Below are 13,519 nucleotides of genomic sequence, written 5' to 3' on the forward strand. Positions count from 1 at the left end.
AGGTTTTGATACCATATTAGATTCAATTATTCTTATGTTTCATTTTTCATGTTTTGACTTCTAGAATAAACTATAACATTCTTCCCGAATGACTAAGTTATTGAAACCATCCATAGTTGGTTATAAGTTGGAAGTAGATATGAATCAAGACTGTCATGAGTTGGCTTGTAGATATCTAATATTGTGGGCATAGCAAAGAGGTGCTCCAACACTCATGAGTGCTCATAAGTTCTGAGTATTGGATTCAACCTGCGCTCATTTGAATCACTTCACAGATTTTATCATGAGTGAATCATGAGACGATAATATCTTATATTCTTCAAACCTATAGATACGAGTTGTTACTATGATTTGGTTATACATTGATTAAACTAAAACGCATTGGTAACTCGATGTTATAAAACGTGCCTTTGTGTATAGTCAACAAGTAGTAGAACAAGCCATATGAGTCGAAGTTTATCCATACTTTTACGTTCGGGATAAAAGCGATATCTCTGGGCCCCTCGATGATTTAGTGATGACAAATGTAAGTGCTCGGCCGAGCCTGGACTGATTTGATATGTTCAATTAGTTGGTCGTCATAAATCGGAAATCGAGAAACAACAAATGGACAGAGAGATTGATTTATAATCCATGTCTCATCCATATGGTATCTAGAATGGAGGAATATATGATCCCTTATCTAATGGAAAGGTCATTAACAAAGGTCAGAGTTCATCGACAAGGTCATAGTTCGACACCGGCTTTTGAGAGCTACAATTTCATATTGGTTTTTGAAGTTAGACGCAATAATAGTTTTAGACTTATCCAAGTAGGATACTATTGGATTAGTGTTTAAGTCCATAACTATAATTGGTATGTACTTGACCCGACTCAGCATGGTCCATTTGGGTTGCATGGCATCAGAACATTTGGATACACCGTTTGTGAGGAGAGGACATTTGTGACACATTAATATATTATAAGTTCTAATATATTAATATGAAATCATGTTACTTAATTAGTATTGATCAAGAATTAACCTGGACTAAATTTAGTGATGAAAAGAGACTAATTAAATATATGGGGATTGATTGTGTAAATACTTCATTCTTGTATATGTGGGCTTATGATCCATGATTCCTTATGTTGGGTTTAACCCATGTGGTGATCCATGGATACTCCATGGAGGTTAAAACCCATGGAGCATAAGGAATATGTAAATTCATGGGTTACAGGGTGTAACCCTAATGTGCACACTATATAAGGACACCTTTAGCTCAAGAAATTGGTACTAGTGATACATATATGAGGGCTAGCCAATTTGAGCATGAGTGTCTTCTTCTCATGGTTATTTCGTGTGTTGTTGATGCTATGTGAACCATTTGAGGTGTTACACTTGGGGCACTAGGCTCTCGAGCTTCATGGACTCAAGCTACATCAACAAGTTATGTATTTCTATCTAGTTTATTACCCACGTATCAATGTATTGTATGCTAGTTAGGGTAATATCTTGGAATATTCATATTTTGATGTATAATAGAGAAAACATAGATCCAAGGTATTTAGGGTTGTATGTACGCTTAGGAGTATTAAAATGCTAAAAACCCAGCCTAACACTCCATGATTGTTTTGAAGATTACTTCATGGGTAAGGAGTTCTACAATAGTCTTTGATAGATAAACATGAAAGTGGATAGCTATCCGGTTTAAGATAATTTTAGATTTAGGCTTCTCCTCATTCTTAATCATCCTCTGTTCCTAGTTTTGGGTGTGAACCTATAGAGGCGTGACATTTGTGACGCTTGCTATCAAGGCTTCAACAACACGTGGATTTCGATTGCTATTACTATGTAGTTATCAAGGTATGATTATTCAGACCCTATTTGTCAATTTTGAAATTATAGAAGCATGCGAGGCTTTTCGTTTTCTTGTTTAAGTTGTATCTTCAATTAGAGAAAGCGTAGATCAAATTATTTAGGGTTGCATGCACACAAGATTGTTTGTTATGCTCAAAACTCATCAGTGGTATCATAGCGTAGACTTATATTTCTATTAAATTGATACAATGGTGAACTTAAACAAGGAGGAGAAAAAAGAATCATCATTTTTTTCTTCAAACACGTCGTGGTGTTCTTCCAACACGGCGTGTTGGCCTGCAACCGAGCATGGTGATCTTCAAACACAGTGTGTTCAACTGTCAGATCTGAGTTTTTGTGCCTTATCTGCCGAATCTGCTTTTAGTGTATAATTACATACTATTCTTATACTTCAAATCCGATTTTGGTGTATCTGTGATGATAAATTAAAAGCGTAGAAGTTAGGACATAAATATTTGACTTCATTAATTTTTTTCGTTGATTAATATGATTATTTTAAGTGCATACATAAATCTAGATACTAATTGAATTAAATAATTAATGTCAAATAACAATTGGTATTTTGGAAAGTTTAAAATAGATCCTTATGGATCTTCTTATTAATTTAATTAAGTAATTAATTAAAGGACAATTAATAAATCCATAAAATGGTTTAAATTTAATTAAATTAAAAGGTTAATTTATTAAAAGATTAAACCCTTGCAATTTTAAAATGTTTTAAAATTCACCTTATACTATATATATTATTAAAAGTTTAATATATAATATATGCATAAGAAAAGTTAGTCGAACCGCTAGTACGCCTCATTAAACAAAGCCGATCTATAAGGGGAGTATAAGGAAGCAACCTATAAAATGACTGCCATTGGGTATCCACTATTACCCCCCGCTCTATTGATTGGTGGAGGGTTGATAGTCGGACGTGTTTGATAGGACATAATCTCATTAAAAGTATAATGATATAAAGTAACTAAACTATTTTAATCCCAGTCTTAGTAACTTTAGGAAAATCTGAATTTGTATGCTAACTCATGAACTTGGACATCAGACTTTATAAGTTGTTGGTGGAGCATGTGTGGTTAACTGGCACACTAATGTGGGACTAATAAAGTTGGTAGTAGGTGTCTCTAAATATAGTTGACTAATGGAGTGTGTGTGGTTAACCAACACATTAAAAGGAGATGATAAATGAAATTGAGAGTACCAAGCTAATTTGCATGGTTATTCATCTCTCGCTTGTGATCCTCGTCATCCCAATCAAAATAGTGAGAGGATAATCCAGATTAAACTTGTTATTGAATAGTTCAATGAATCTCAAATGATCTAGGAGTTTCATGAGATTGAAATTGGTAAATGGTTTACCTACCTAAAATAGATTTGAATTTGATTACAGTATCCCACAAAGTTCAAATCAAAAATATGGATCCTATCCTTGATTTATATTTATGGGTTAATAATTGGTGCATTAAAAATCATCTAACTTGATTTTTTCTTTTTCTCTTATTATAGATGTCATGTCAAGACAACAATGGTCTTCCTCGTTCTTTGGAAAACATTTTTCCCTTTTCTTCTGAAGATGATCTTCCACATTCTTGTCAAGGTGATACTATGATCCCTTCTTTGAGCAATGGTGGAAATATAGTTCATGCTTCTTCAACTCTTCCTCTTCCTCCTCAAGTGACTCTCCCTAAGTCATGCTTTCTTCAAGTTGAAAAATACAAAGTAACTAAAGCCTTGTTGGCATGTAAACATCAAGATGGAAAGTATGTGTGTACACATGTTCTGAAAATGAAATTACACATTGACAGATTGGGTATGTTGGGTGTTACTTTCCCAAGGGAACTAGCCATTAATTTGGTTCTACTTTAGCTTCCTGAGTCATATAGTCAGTTCATTAAAGAATACTATATGAAGGACCACGACGTGACCCTAATTAATCTGACACATATGTTGATTGTTGGTGAAGGTAAAATGCTTAAGAGCACAATTAAAGCAAAATTGTTTGAAGGATCTATCTCCCATATTTCCATGTACACTGACAATGGAAACTATGGCAGTCCAGAAAAGGTTTCTCATCCCAATGGAAAGGGATCGGCCAAGGTCAAACTGTTTGACCATATGGTAAAGAGAAAGGCTAGTTCTGAGATAGTTCCATGTGCTAATCCTAAAAGTTCCACATGTTTCTATTTCCAATTGGAGAGGCATTGGTTACAAATTTGCCCCAACTACCTGAAAGATCTTAGATGTAACAATCGGTTATTTCGGTTCAATAAAAGTCAAACAGTTTAAACCAAAGTCAAACGCGTTAAACATAAGTCAAATAATTGAATAGTTAAAGAATAAATCCAATTAGAAACGATGGACAAGGTACTTAGATTTCACATTGTTATGTGAATTCTACAACTACTTAACTATAGAGATTATCCATATTCGGGTCACTCTTTCACTAGAACACCTTTTCATGAATCATACATACACATTATACACTTGACTTAGTAGTAGAAATTAGGTCGGACTCTTGTGGAACTTAAGTCAAAGTTGAAACTGTGACTAGTATACTTAGTTCTTCAAGTTCATTTGAATCTCGGAACCACTACACAGAATGACAACAATTCGATAAAAATAAATTATAAACATTATTTCTAACTTGAATAAGAGTTTGGAAACACAAAAGTAATTTGAAGTCTCAAAGATTCTATTTATTTCAATATCCAAAGATTTACAAACTCTAAAAAACCCTAAGTTCCCTAAAAACCTAAATTTATGAAATTTAACCTTAAATATTCTATAAAAATAGTTATGAACCTTATAATATGATCTTATAATAATTAAAATTCTGAAAATGCACTCAAGGAAAATAAAATACATAACATTAACATTTATCGCTAATTTATAAGTGAAAAAATAATCAAGGATTTTTATAAACAAAAACTAGAAAAATGCAACTTTTATAAAAATATTGAAAACTTTATAAAAATTGAGGGAAATTATATAAAATAAATGGAAGAGATGGGGACTCTCTCTCCTCATTGAAAAATTCAGATCTCTCCTCCTCCCAACACACATAATAACTTTTCCAACCTACACACTCCATCTTGTTCACTTCTCCCTCTCACTGCTGAATCAATTCAGTAGTCTTGAGCACCACCTCGGTACTCCCCATAACTTGCTGACCGACCTCGCCCCAACAAATTAGGGTCCTACATTTGCTCCCGTAGAACATCTCAAAAGGAGGTCGATCAATGCTAGCGTGGTAACTGTTGTTATATGAAAATTTTGCTAACCTATGATACATATAATCAAGACGCTGCATTCCAAACAAGACGCTGACACTCACCACCCTGACATAGAAGGGTGTAACTATCAATTGGGAAGGAAAACAAGATGCTGCATTTCAAACACTAAAGCAAGCACTATGTAGCGCACCTATATTGTCCTTACCAAAAGGAATAGAAGACTTCGTGGTCTACTGTTATGGATCTAATCAAGGTCTTGGATGTGTACTAATGCAACGAGGAAGGTCATCGCATATGCCTCAAGACAACTCAAGTCGCACGAAGTCAACTACACTGCCCTCGATCTTGAACTTGGAGAAGTCATTTTTGCGCCAAAGATCTGGAGACACTATCTTTATGGCACGATCTTCACCGATCATAAGAACCTTCAGCACATTCTCAACCAAAAAGAACTCAACATGAGGCAGAGACGATGGGTTGAACTACTGAATGACTACGATCCATTCACATATGTCCACATAAATCAAGGAAGCTCAGAGAGAAGTCTTGAAAACAGAGAACGTGGCAGGTGAAGCCCTAAGAGGAATGGACATGAATCTTGAAATCAAGGGTGATGGAGTTCGTTACTTCATCGATCGGATCTAGACACCAAAGTTTGGTGGATTCAGAGACGTGGTCATGAACGAGGTGCATAAGACTCGATACTCCATACATCCAAGTTCAAAGAAGGTTTATTTAGACCTCAAGAAACTGTATTGGTGGCCAAACATGAAAACGGAGATCACTACGTATGTGGGCAAGTGTCTAACTTGCGCCAAAGTCAAGGTAGAGTACTAAAAGCCCTTGGGATTACTAGAGCCTGAAATACCCGAGTGGAAGTGGGAGCACATAACCATTGATTTCATAACCAAAATACCCAAGATAGCAGGTGGACAAGACACCATATGGGTAATCGTCGATAGATTAACAAAATCCGCACACTTCCTGCCCATAAAGGAAACCGACAAGATGGAGAAGCTAGCTCGAACATACATCCGAGAGATTGTACGACTACATGGTGTGCCAATATCCATTATCTCTGATAGAGATAGTAGATTCACCTCGCGGTTTTGGCAGTCACTACAAAAATCTCTAAGAACGAGGCTCAACATGAGTACTGCTTACCATCAACAAACCAACGGTCAAAGTGAGAGGACCATACAAACCTTGGAAGATATGCTAGGAGCTTGTGTAATCGATTTTGGTAAATCATGGGATACACATTTACCACTTGTCGAATTTTCATACAAAAATAGCTATCACACCAGCATTAAAGTTGATCCATTCGAAGCCCTCTATGGCAGAAAGTGCAGATCACCACTGTGCAGGGCTGAAGTGGGTGACACGCAACTAGCCAAGGGACAAGTACCCGACAACACTCTCACTGGCCCGGAAATCATAAGAGAAACAACTGAGAAGATTGTACAAATTCAGGAACGACTAAAGGCTTCAAGAGACAGACAAAAGAGTTATGCAGACAAAAGACGAAAGCCCTTGGAATTTCAAGTTAGGGACCAAGTGCTACTGAAGGTCTCACCCTGGAAAGGACTAATACATTTTGGAAGACGTGGGAAACTAAACCCAAGGTATATCGGACCATTCGAGATCCTTGCAAGGATCGGCCCAGTACCCTACAAACTTCGTCTACTGCAGGAAGTCAATAACGTACACCCTACCTTTCATGTGTCAAACTTGAAAAAATGTTTGTCCGATTAGACCCTCGTCGTCCCTCTAGACAAAATCGAAATCAACGAGAGTCTCCACTTTATAGAAAAACCAATTAAAATCATGGATAGGGAAATTAAAAGAACAAAACAAAGTCACATACCCATCGTGAAGGTTCGCTGGAATGCAAACCGAGGACCCAAAGACACCTGGGAACACGAAGATCAGATGAAACACAAGTACCCACATCTTTTTCCCTAATCCGCAAGTGATTTTCATACATTAAATTTCGGGACAAAATTCCCACTAATGGGGGGAAAATGTGACAACCCGATATTTCGACTCTATGTAATGACCTAAAAAGTCAAGTATTGTAACTACTTTTGAAATAATGAAATTAACTTTGACAATAAAATGTACAAAAGTCTCTATTAGGTTAACTACTATGTTACATATTGTGTCAAGGTTTACAGAAATACAAAGAACACTAAAATCTGAGTTATAATGAAGAAGTTATGACCATCCTAATATTTCCGACAAAACCGGCAACACCGATAAAACGAAAAACGCGAAGTTTTAATACAATAGTTTTTAGCCTTAAGTATCTAAATGAAAGTAGTAGATATCATTAAACCGAAAACGTACGTAAAAAGAACGTCCAAATCTGACTTCGTATGAGGAGGTTATGATTTTTTCAAGATTTAGATGTAGCAGTAGACAGCTAAAAACTCGAAATAGAGATCGAGAGACTTTTGGCCGAAACAACCTAAATGAGAATCGAAGGTCTCAAAAATAGCAGCGCAACGGTGAAAAGTCTGACGAATACGGACATCAGATGAAGAAGTTATGGATTTTTAAATGGACTTTTCGTGTCCCGTCTCGTTAAAAATAAATAATTCAAAATAAATTTAAAATTTGCCGACGAAGTCTGAACGAGAGTTGTCGAGTATATTCTCACCTACGTGTGCATATAAAGAACGTCGAAAACGGAGCTCGTACGAGAAATTTACGGATTTTACAAGTTTAAGGCTCAAAATCCAAGGCTGTCAGGTCTGTCACGACGTGACACAGTTTGCCACGACCCGACAAGTGACCGAGGGCATCCCATTGATGGAAGAGGATAAGATCTTGCTCACCACGATGTGACACAGATGGTCACGATGTGACACACCAGAAATGACCCTATAAATAGAACTCTTGGGGTGTTGGGTTTAGGTACTCCATTCTTCTATCTCTCGTGCCGAAACTCTGCGATTAAGCTCCCGAAGCCCTCCCAAAGCCCCGGTTTTCACATTCAAGTTCCGAAAGAAGATTCTACACTCCCGACATTCCTGAGAATCCCAAGAAAATCAACTCTTCCAAGTGGAAGTTTTGCTCGATTATCATCCCGTTTTCTCCAATCAATCAAGTGAGTTCATACCCCTATAAACTACACTTTCAAATGTTTATCAATCCTTTTTATACACTTCTAAGAGGGGGAAATACAAGTAAAAACATACAGTTATTATCATGTGTAACAGAAAGTTTCACTATATACTCTTTTTATCAAGTGAATCATATGTGATACATAATTACTACATAGGAACTTTTGTGTGCAATATATATTCAAGATAACATCTTGTCTTTTGGAAATAGGACATGTTTATATATATATGTATATATATATATATATATATATATATATATATGTATATATATATATGTATATATATATATATATATATATATATATATATATACCAATCAAACACGTTACTTATACTTTAAGTATATGTGATCATTTATGTCACAATAAATGTTATACTTTACATAACAAGTGAGCGTTACACTTGGGTTTACTATACGAACGAAACACACACTTTGAAAAAAACTATAATAGGTATAGTTTCTGAGAAAATCACAATCATTTACATACTAGAAACACTATATCAAAGAGATATTTTAATACATAAGAACAAATGGACATTTTCATACTTAAATCTGTTTTATACTAAGTTTTGTGAGACATTTCACATACTTTCGAGTATGCATTTTAAGTCATGTATTACAATAATCCCCTGTAGGGGGAGCGTGATACTTGTGTCTAGATCTATACGGGATTGACAATCCCGCACCTAAGCTGTTAGCTACAGCCAGGCCGACAAGCCTGGGGTGACAAACGTCATAAGTTTCCAACGCCTGAAGAACGTTGTTATAGGCATCCATGTCAAATAGTATGGTTATAAGACTCAATTGGAGTATTAAAAACACATTGATTTACGGGGTTTTTCAAATGCCATAGCGATTTATACATAAACCTACTATTTTAGGAATAAAAAGCACTATTGCATTACAGTTTTGGAACAATAAAACTACCATGTACTATAATAGAAAATATGGGATTTTCTAGGAACATTTAAACATGTACAAGCCATTTTCATTCTACTTTATACAAACATTGTCACTAAATACTTATGAACTCACCAGCATAAATGTTGACCTACTCTTTCAAACCTATTTGTAATTCTCAAGGATTTAGTAATTCAGGTAAACTCCAGCTTTTGAAGAAGGGACGCTGCGGTATTAGTTTAATTTCATTTTCACATCATATTGTAATTTCTGTTGAAACAAGTACTTTCTACTATGTAAACTTTCAAATTATATTTATGATGGTTGTGTTACTTTCTTTACTATGTATTCAACTATTTCGATACTACATGAAGTCATCCGCCCTCGAACGATTCCGCCGTTCTGGTTTGGGGTGTGACAGCTAAGCAGGATCCAAGGAGTTTCAGAGGCGATTAGCCCTCCAAAACAAGGGGGAGAAGCAGGTCAAGCTCCATGAAAAAAATCCCCACAAGTCAAACTCCAACAGGTGAAAATTCTCAACAACCTCCTGTTAAACTAAATGTCACCAATGAACCGAAGGGTAATGAAGCTTCGCGTTCAAGGGCACAAGACAAAGGAAAGAATATTATTGGTGAAAATGAAGAAGAAGAAGAAACCGAAGAATGGGCATTAAAATGAAAACTCCGTGACCAAGAGCTTGAGGAAAATGCTTGGATCGCGAGAGAAGAAGAAGAGAGGGAACGAAAGCAAAAAGAAGATCATGACGCACTGGAAAGCAAAAAAAAACTTTGCTTCCTTTGTGGACATTAGAAAAGTTGATGAAAGAAGTTTTCGAATCTCCAAGTTCGCATTGGCTAGATCCGGTCCTCTCTTTTGTCTAGAAGAACTCGAAAGATTCTCAATTCGATATGCAGATTACCAGGCAAGCATTCTTTTTTCATTGTTTTGAGCCAACTGCCTCTTTTTCCTTACCTGACCCGAAGGTTGATCATTCGACATGTGTTTGATTCATCTTGTGTTCTTATTTACTTCGTGTTATTATGTTAATTGTTAAGAATCTCATCGATCTTAAAGAGTTTTAATCTCATCAACTGGTTTATCGCATGCTTGTATGTTGTAATGATCTGTTAGATCTATATTGTGGTATATAGGATGATGTTATGCTTAGTGATCAGTTAGATCTATATGACTGTATGTGTATATACTAGCTAGGGTGTGATATGGTATATATTGATGTGTTATGGTATGTTGAGTTGAAGCGGGCTTGTTACGTGCCCAAGGACAAGAGACTAAGGGCATCCCGGATTGAATGCAATCTAGTGGGGCATACCAGTCAAACCGAATGACCGGAGAACATTCCAAATAGGCTGAAGCCCCGGTGAGGCGTACCAATCATGCTAAAGGTTCTATGAGCATACCAGATAGGCTTTTGGTTGATGGGTCGTTCCATTCAGACTTAAGCCTCTGTATGCATGTTGTTTGTTGTTATTATCATTAATATGTGTTATGTTGGTACTTTGGGGGAACTCGCTAAGCTTTGAGCTTGCATTTTTGGGTTATGTTTCAGGTGCCTCAGATGATTGCGGGAAGGTGAAGGCGTGATCCAACACCTCCTTGTGTTTTGATTTATGATTTTGAGAAAACTCTGATGATTTGTGTATTGCTTTTAAAAGTTTAAATTTATCATCAATTTTATGGATGTTACAACAGTTTTACCTATTAAACTATATACTCCATTAAACTCCATACAATTTAATAGATTTCTACGCCATTTATTATTTTCTTTTTATTTAGTGTTATTTTGTTAATAATTAATTAGCATGAAATTAAAAATTACAAATTTGAAATAAAAAAATAGCATATATATATATATATATATATATGTGTGTGTGTGTGTGTGTGTCTATGTATGTATGTATTTATATATGTGAGATAGATAGATAGATAGATAGATAGAAAGAGAGAGAGAAAGGAGATAGGAAATAGAGAGTAGAGTTCAATGGGGATTGAACTCCACATTCTATTGAATATCATATCATAACCCACAATAAGGATTTTGAGTTTAGTAAGATTCTAGGATTTTGATTTAGTAAGATTCAACTCCCATTAAAATCTTCATTCAACTCCCATTGAAAATAGCCTAGATATTCAAAGGGTTCCCCAGATTTTTCAGCAACTCCTTTAAGAACTTAAGGTTTATAGCCTTCACTCCCATTCTTCGTGGTGTGAAGGGCCCAATTAATGGTTTGGTTTAGGCTTTGCATTGTAATAGTGGTTTTGTGTTGATAGAGTATTTTGGTAGCTTTACTGTTTGTTTACGATTCTGTAATGAGTTTACGGCCGTAAACACCTTACAACCGTAAACTATTTCTGGTCATGGTTCCCTATATATAGAGGGTTAGTTAGTCGTGTTTTCGTTGTTGATGCCTAGTAGTTCAAGGTCATCTATCGAGTTGTACCAGACGTTTTCAGTAATAGAACGTGTGCAAGTTTGATTTATTTCCTTTTCTACACTTATTCTCTTTTATTCGATTGTGTTTGCTGTTGATCACTGGTAAGATCCATTCACAGGACCTTACAATTGGTATCAGAGCGGAACCAGCGTCAAAGGCACTCTACAATCGATCTTGGAGCGATTTTTCATTGGTTTGAGACTAAAGTTCGTGAATCTGCAAAAAGGGTTTTTAGTTTCGTCGAAAAACTGCAAGATTCAAAGCTTTCGGCCTGAGCTTACGGCCGTAATCACCGTTTACGACCACAAACTCGTTAAGGTTCTTGGACCGTAAATCGCATTCTTGAGCCATGAATAAGGAATATTCATAAACCGAAAAATGATTGTTCTTGGACCGTGAACTTTAGACCGTGAACTCCTTTCGACCGTAGACTCGGAGTTTACGGCCATAAACTATTATCTGACCGTGAACTCTGTTTACGACAGTAAATTGCATTTTGACTGTGTTTGATCAGAAGCTTAATTTAATCATAAATAATTTAATTTCTGTCTCATATTAATTAAATAAAAATAATGGATTCTCATGGTCAAACAAATCATCACGAGCTGGATTCTGTTATGGGCACAACCACCCGAATTCCTAGACTTTTATCCGCTGAAGGCTTCCCAGAATGGAAGTATAGAATTTAGCAGAATAACCACCACTGTTGCAGGCCAAGTGGTTGGCAAGAAGATGGAAAAATACACCGATGAAGACTTCAAGATGGTTGAAGAGCAAGAAAACGCTTTGGCGACCTTGACCATGGCATTATCTCCAGACATTGCTCAAGGTTTCAGGGAGTGCACTTCTGCTAAGTCTTTGTGGGAGGCCCTAATTGAGGTCTATGAAGGGAACGAAGATATGAGGGAGAGTCGCCAAGAGATGCTGTGACAACGTTTCAGTATGTTTAACTACGTTCCTAGAGAAACTCTTGAAGAACAGCTGCAGCGGTTCACATCTCTTAACAATGAAATGATTGTAGTTGGGATTACTTACACAAAGTCTGAGATAAACAAGAAGCTACTGGATGCACTCCCAAGGTCTTGGGACATGAATGTAGCTGTCATCAGGAAGACTAAGGATCTTAGTCGGCTCTGTCTTGCTGAAGTGATGGTTGTCATCAAGGCTTGTGATATTGATGACAAGCAACGAGAGATCAACCATGTGAACTCATACTCAGCTGCGAATCTTGGAATCTCTACTAGCAATGCTCTTTCATCCTTTTCCTTTCCTTCTACAGGTCAATCATTTGCTACTCAGCAAACTCAGGTTCAGAACTTCCCCACTCCATCAGCTTCCTCTGCATCAGCCATGCCTTTTTCACAGAACAAAACGTACTAGTCCACTCAAGCTCCTTCATCCTCCAATGTGGCTTTTTCTTCAAGAGGAAAGGAGGGTGATGAAAATCTTGCGCTTGTTCTAGGGCTTGTCAATTGCTACAATGCACTCGTAGCTTGGGATCTTCCACCCCAACTATCATTTGCTGATCTTGATCAGATTCACCCTGAAGACATTGAAGAAATGGATATTACATGGCAAATTGCCATTGAAGTTTTTAGGGCGAAACAGTTTGCCGAAAAGACTGGAAAGAACAACTGGGGAATGAGTGCTGACAAGGAAGTTGGGTTCAGCAAGAGAAAGCTGTGGTGTTTCAACTGCCACGAGCCAGGGCATTTTGCTCGTGATTGTCCACAGCCAAACAGAAGATTGAATAACGATAGGACAATAGTTGCAGTTGGGAACAATCGAAGCGGTGCTCAGGTAAATAGCGAGAAGGCTATGGTTGCACAATCGCTCGACTAGGAGGATCAGATGCAGGCCCTGAACTTATCTGGACCTGAAAATGCCCACCTGGCACAGGTCTGTAATGATGCTCCGGCAGAGATTGTTGCAGCTGAAGA

Source organism: Lactuca sativa, chromosome 1 (assembly GCF_002870075.4).
Source record: "Lactuca sativa cultivar Salinas chromosome 1, Lsat_Salinas_v11, whole genome shotgun sequence".
Lineage (NCBI taxonomy): Eukaryota > Viridiplantae > Streptophyta > Magnoliopsida > Asterales > Asteraceae > Lactuca > Lactuca sativa.